The following is a 5,871-nucleotide window of genomic DNA, read 5'->3' as shown; positions in this document are numbered from 1 at the left end:
CTTAGATGTTTTTTTTGCAAAGTGTGTCTGAAGACCGTTCACTACTCTGACAGTCTCACTCATTTAAAGCAGCAGATTCACACAGTAGCTTTAATTCCGTTTTGGCATAATGTTGAATAGAGGATTTAAGCAGGGTTATATTCTGTTTTATCTGATGCTTCTGTCCACCCTTGCTGTAATCCCCTTCTTGCCTAATCATTGCAAATGGAGATAACTTATTATAATCACAGAGAGAGGAGGAGAGAAATAAAAATAAACAGCAACATCTGTTCCTAAGTTTTCCTTTTCTCTAAATTTCTCTATTACTTCATTTTCCTGTATGTTTCTCTTTCAGCCTAAAGAAATACAAGACCCTTTCTTCCCCTTTTTCTATATTATTTTATATTTTTGGAACCAAGAAACAAAAATATATGTTGGCACTGTTTGTCTGGGTTTTGTTTGGATTTGGTTGTTGTTTGTTGGGGTTTTTTTCCAAGAAAAAAATGTAATAAGATAGTGTGATCTTATTGAGAATCTTATGACTCTGTGTCATGTGAGATAGACTGAAATACCAGTTGCCATTTTTTGACTACTCTTACTGACCGCAACCATCGCTAGGGTAATGCTGCCACTTCTTGAGTGTATCTAACATTTATGTAAAATGCTGTGAAATTTCAATTTTTTGTCACTTCTTTCAATATCACCTCTCTTTAGGTTCCCTGGGAAATAATTCAATTTATCTTGCCAGATTTGTGCCAAATCAAGTGCTCACAGATACTTTGAAAGGTCATTATGACTATCCAGTATCCAAACAGGATACATGAGTCAAAAGAAATATGATACATCTTTAAAACAACACTTATTTCAAGTCAGGGAGTTGGTTTTGATCCTCTGTTTTCTACTGTGTGCCCTCACAGTGTTACATTTAGTGATGCCATCTACAAACTGAAGATCATCTGCCTTCGTGTTCTTTCGTATTAGCTGCTGGGAGGTCTGCTTTGTACGCAAAATCTTCACTTTGTACACATATTCAGATCTCCCACCTGTCAGTATACTGTGTTGTACTACTATGTGCCTCTCTTGACTGAGGACTATGACCCTGCCAAGAAGTGTCTTTTGTATGCTACAGGTCAGTAAGAGAAAGCAATAGCTGTTGGGAACTAAACCACAAACCCCATCCTTTAGCTGAGTGGACTGCTCTCAGTAGCGGGCAGTGGTAGTACCAGTATAGTATAAATTAACTGTAAAGGACTATTCTGTAGGCTTGCTAAATGCATTAACCAGCCCCTTATAAACCAGAAACTATGGAAAAAAACCCAGACTAGAACAGGACTTCTGAATGCATTTGACCAAGGCATCTCTTATCACAGTGGCAGAATAAGAGCACAGGTTCCACCTGAGAGCTATTTTTAATTATAAATGCCTGGTTTTGTGAGCAGAGAGATGGGTTAGTAACACAGGCTAGGAATAAGTTTCCAGCAGTAGAGATTTTAAAATTATAATTGTGTTAAATAAATAAGTGGTTGTAGTGCTGCGGATGTTTAACACATCTGCACACTGTCCAGTCAGCATTAATCCTATCAAACCGGGACATTAACCTCTACCAACACTCAGCAACAGCAGGAGTCTTTCAGTATCGTCCTTTTCATGGACTTACATTGGTAATTATCTTGTCAAAATATGGTTTGCTTTGGACTTTCCTTCTTTTTTAATGCTGATTAAACTTCACTACACCCCAGTATACGTTTCAGCACCACAGCTGTGAAATTAGAGAAGGATTTCCAGATGCAGTTTTAAGTGGCTAGGAAGCAAAAATGGACTTAAGTCAATGACAACTATCCCGTCAGGCCATCCTGGAGGCCTACTGCTGTTACCCATGCAAGTAGCATAGAGCAAACTAGCCACGTAAGTGGCTATAGTTTTAAAATCTCCTTCCCTTTGAGACTAGCTGTTACATCAATATATGCCAAAGCTCCAGAATATAGATCTAAAAGTAAATAAGAACTTCAGTGAAAATACTGCCTCCAAGTTAGATTTTGAATTGGAAGATAAAATATCTCTGCTTCATCACCATCACAATGCCTTGGTAGTGATTAATTTTTTTCTGCATGTGTGATCTGGAAACATGGCTGTATACGCATACCACAACCCAGCAACTGTAGACCTGGACTCCACAACTTGTCCCTGGGCAGTGTACCAGCAGCCAGCTCTGGGTATCCCTCTGTGTCAGGCACTTGTAGCTGTGACAGACAGAGTTTTCTCATTGCTCTCATTTTTCCATTCCTATTTTTTTAAGATAAACCATTGCTTTAAGAAAGCAAAGTTGCCATGTTTCTGGACAATACCGGGTTTCTAATTGCTTAAACACATGCAGTCCTGCAGGTCTCAAACCAATATAACTGACAAGCAACCTTACGCATATATATAACAAACTCACCAGGTTTTAAGTTAAAGTGAGAAAAACTAATTGGCTGAAGGGTAGGCGTAATAAATTATGGGGAAAAAGTGTAGCTGATCCCATCATAAAACAACCAGAATGAGAATGTGCTACATAATAAACTAAGTGTTACTGTTTTCTGCAATCATTCAGGCCCTGCATTTTGATTAATGGCAGATTCCGAATTACTGAGAAAATGGCAGTTAATTACCCCTAACACCTTTGCACGAACAGCTTGGAGGGGACTGTGAAATTAGCACTCTGAAGTCTGAGTTAAATATATCACTTTAGCTTAATGAAATTAAATAATACTGTAATTCAAGTGTATGTTGCTCAAAATTAATTGCTTTTAATACTAAAATACCTTTATTTGGTCTGTCCCCTATTTTATGCACACTGACATTTATTGATTTCTTCTGAAATAAACATCACTTCCAGAAACTGGAGGAGAAACTTAGGAGTGTGTATTTCAGGTGGGGTATTATTCCTAAACCAGCAGTCTCAACAGAGGTTTGATGTGCTTACCCTGATAGCTTGGCTGACTTTTTCTGCCGTCTTTCACTCTCCCAGGTTGATTGTATCCAGTTACGAGCCCAAAAGGCTGATCTGTGGTTTTCCATCAGAGCCCCTGAGGGAGGGCACAGAGCTGGACCCCTGCAGGAGCCCCGAGCTTTTGCCGACTGCTCAACAGAGCTCTGCCACAGCCACACCAGCTCCCATTAGCTTTGCTGGGAGAGTAGCCGGTGCAATCTTGTCATTTCATGGTACCCTGCAGCCTGATAGTTGCTTTGTAATTCAACATGGTGAGCTACTCAGACAGTAAGTGGAAATCCTCCCGAGATGAAGGAGGTGGTATATCCCACTCACTCCACAGCTGTATCTGTGATGGGTTTGGAGTCACAGCTGGCCATGGAAAGCTTTACAGAGTATTTTGGAAATGTGGGACATGCTGAAATTTCATTTTTTTCACAAAACCCACTGGGTGGCAGTAGGCAGTGTCACCACAGCTGATAAATCTGATCCTCAGTTCTTCTCCAGTCCAATTAGAACCGGCATGTTATTCATTAAATTATAATTTGTTTGGACATAGAGGAATAGAAAAATAATATCTGGTGCCTATTTACAGTTTGATAGACTCCATGGAAATTGGAAATTAATAACCAGGCTAATAGAAAACATATGCCCCAAAATTATCAAATATGTCAGTTTAAATAACAAAACCCGTTAAGGTAGTCGGGTTGTCTGAAAAATACTGAGCTAAATTTTACACTTAGGAAAATCCATGACATACTGAGGACAAAAGCAAAAAGTCCCCACATTCAGATCAGAATCACATTCATATCAGAATCACGTTCATGTAATGTTGCATGCTTTTCAAATTCAAAAGACAACATGACTGTGCTTACATCATAGCAGCAGAAGCAGAATCATCTCAAACCTAGATCAACATCATTTATGAGTCCTGTGCTGTCCTTTCATTTCTAAATTCAAGAAGAATTTGTAAGTCTGAAGTAAAATCTCTTCCATGTCTGACATATGTAAAAATATTGGGTAAGGCATGGATTTATGTCCTTTAGTTCAGAAATAATATCTGTAGTATGTGATCCATTCAAGGAAAGAAAGGATTAGTAATTAATATAGAAATAAATAAACCCATTGACCCTGCAAAATCTGTATACAACTTTTAGTAGGGACAACGGACACTATAAGCAAGCATGCAAACCAAAATATAATGGTTGCATCCAGATATATACCGTAAAAATAAAGCTAGTAAAAGGAATCACTGAGGGCTAAAAGAGGACCAAGAAATATCTAGGGACATTTTATAGATGAAAGCAAGCACATACACAGTAAAGCAACACAGTCTGAGATGACTCACTAGGAGTAAAATGGTCTTGGAAAGGTAGTTTAAAAGGTATTTGCACAAAGGATACCAGATAGAGAGGCTGTATTTTATAGACTTTTACATTTTCAAAAAAATCATGAAAAAAAACATGGGAATGACCAAATATATTCAGTTTAATTTCCAGACTTACTACTTCTTGTGCAGAATTGTGTTACTGGAAGAAAACTTACCACACATGTACAAACTCACAGGACTACATCAGACTCCCTTGATTTCATAATCTCCTTAGGTTTTGTCAACTGTGAGCATCTTGTCTACAAACAACTGAAAACTTTCTAAGAAAAAATCACTCCCTCAACAGGAGGCTTCAGTAAAACTTACCAACACTTTCACCTTGCATTGACTCTTGACTATGCTAATCTTATCCATATTCTATGTGTTCAATGAAAGCAGAAAAAAAGTAAGACAGGTAAAACCAATTGAGGTTTTAGTGGTATAAAACATTAAAGGTGTGCTATTTGGGAATCTAATATCTACGGTGAATGATAACCATTTTTCACTGTAATTTTTTACATTAATTTAGAAATTTTGTGACATAACTTGCACAATGGGGATCTGATGCTTTCCAGACACTTAGTGCAACACGTTATTGTTTAAAATACAGTACGCATCATTACCCAGACCTACCCAAAAGTCCATATGAAAGATTCATGTTCTGTTACATCGCTGATTCCCTGAGGGAACCACTGCACCCCAGCCCTGAGCAGAGGAACTGTACCATTCAGGTCAGTGATGCTAACACAGGCATGACCTCTGTCTTGAGGACTTATCCTGCCCTGGGCCTGGCTATACTCCCTCCTCCTGCCTTTCCACCACCTTCTATCAATAAAAGCCAATAACATTTTGATCCACTTGTTTTGTTTTGCTGGGTCACTTTCTCAACAGAAACTTTTCTGGAAAATTTTGTCCAAGGTTTTACTTTCCTCTCAAAGAATATGACCATAATACTCCCTTTAAGTATGGGAATTGTGCACAGCTTTAATAGAAACTTCAAATGCAAAACACCAAAGAAATCCAAGTTTTTTCTACAGGTTATGTTAAGCCTTTGCTGTCCACTTTGTTCTTTGCAAGTACTTTCCCTGAATTGTTTTTTTTGTTGTTTTGAAATTTCTGCATATTATATTCAAGCTAGAAATTACCTTGCATGTCAGATGAGGATACAAATTAAAATCTTAGACCGAGAAGTGAAGTATTCCTCAGCAAGTTATAAAAACAACCTCAGTGAGCACTTGGTAAAGCAATCAGTATCCCAAGCTGCAGCATACAGCAAACACAGCAACCTTAGCCTTTCTTTTTTTGATTTACAGCAGTGTTGGAAAGTAACTTAACTAGGTTCCATGGGGCTCTAAGAACAGTTGAGTCAATGTATTATTTGTTACAGATGTTAATTAAATTAGCAATTTGATGTTGAGACCTGCAGAGAAATGTGTGTGCTTTAAAGCTACTGGAGAAATCAGTGAGGTCCTACTGAGTCCCAAATCCTTATCGCAACAGCTATGAAATAACAAAGGAATTATCTGGTTTTTGAAGCAATAGGCACCAGCATTCA

This window comes from Pezoporus wallicus, unplaced genomic scaffold (assembly GCF_028554395.1).
Source record: "Pezoporus wallicus isolate ANWC-B61680 ecotype Strahan unplaced genomic scaffold, APGP_CSIRO_Pwel_v1 contig_5879, whole genome shotgun sequence".
In the NCBI taxonomy this organism is placed as follows: domain Eukaryota; kingdom Metazoa; phylum Chordata; class Aves; order Psittaciformes; family Psittacidae; genus Pezoporus; species Pezoporus wallicus.
Note: the sequence above shows the minus strand (reverse complement) of the source record.